Source organism: Mandrillus leucophaeus, unplaced genomic scaffold, assembly GCF_000951045.1.
Source record: "Mandrillus leucophaeus isolate KB7577 unplaced genomic scaffold, Mleu.le_1.0 Scaffold146, whole genome shotgun sequence".
Lineage (NCBI taxonomy): Eukaryota > Metazoa > Chordata > Mammalia > Primates > Cercopithecidae > Mandrillus > Mandrillus leucophaeus.
The window spans coordinates 7,515-9,069 of NW_012101432.1; positions in this window are offsets into that span (position 1 = coordinate 7,515).

Below are 1,555 nucleotides of genomic sequence, written 5' to 3' on the forward strand. Positions count from 1 at the left end.
CACATGTACCCTAGAACTTAAAGTATAAAATAAAAAAAATTTTAAAAAAACTATGATCCCTTGGAAATTTTTAAGTATATTAACTGTATCTTAAAAAATGATGTTCAATTCTTTTCCTTTGCCTCCTCAATACTTCCTCATGTCAGTCAGATTTCAACATATGATTTAGGAGTCTCAGTTAAGTAGTCATTAAATATCATTGCTTAAGTACTGCTCTTGGTTAAAGGGAACTCAAGGAACTTATTTCCCCGAAATAAAAGCATTACACTACAAATCAAAATCTAAAAGAATGTTCCCAGAATACGCAGGGACTACTGACCTTTTGTGTATTTGGTTTTTCTATTAATATACAGTTCTAAAATCAGCTTGTAAACTACGGCTCTGTACATCATTACTGAGAAATCAGATGGAAATATTTTAGAAAAAGAGCTACCTTTTGTGAGAAATTTTTGCAAGAGTTTCACTACTTGCTTTTTACATGTCCAACTAGAATGTCATTCATTTATTCATTCATTTATCCATTCAGGATAGAACTCCAGAAACACAAGTAGCTGAAGTCTTCCTTATCATTGTTCCTCTCTAATACAGCAGAGAATTACCTCTTGGCAAAAGACACAAAACAGTCACACAACACCATAAAGAATTAATGCATTTCTCTTCTAATGCATATTTTATTTAGGAACTCTAGTATCTGGTTCAAATTCTAAAGGTCTCGCTACCAAGCGTTTGGCAAGCACAGAGTTCACCTACAAAACTGAGCAACTGGAAGGAAAAAAAAGGTACTTAAATTTGGAGGTGTTTCATTTATTAAGAAGTAAAGCACTTACAATTTTTTTAACATCTCCCATACACTAAGTAGTACAGCAGGCATTTAAAAAATATATCATCCCATTTACTCCTTTACAACTATCCAGTGAAGAAAATTTAATTTCCCCCATTTTACACGTTAGAAAAGGGAAGTTCTAAAGATGTATAATTTGCCCAGTCACACAGCTAGTAATGGACAATGCTGGAATTAAAATGTAAGAATACACGAATCCAGTATGTGCTCTTTCCACTACACTACAATGGCTTTAACTGTGTGCATAAATAAAATGGATCTTTAGTGGGCAAAAAGACGAAAAGAGGAGCTTCGTCAGGATCAGTAAACTCAAAGTCATAAAGCAGTTAACATACACAAAAAGCCAAATTTTATACATCCTTATACAAACGCTCAGATCATTTCACTGCCAAAGGCCATAAAAAGAAAGATCCCCACAATAGAAACAATATTAATTAAATCTCAAGCTGAGTCACTTTCATGGTTAAGACGAGTTTGCTTTTTTGAAACACCAGCATCTGGCCTATCTCGCCATTTGTACAGTATTTATTTATTAACACAACATACAAATGTATTAAGTAGTGGAGGAGTGCTGCAGCCAAATTACTTGGACTCTAATCCCTGCTCTGTCACTTTCTTACACAAGTCAGCCTATGTTTGCACATCAGTTTCTTCCTCTATAAAAATGAACATAATGATGTCTCACAGGACTGTTGTGAAAATAAAATAATCTAA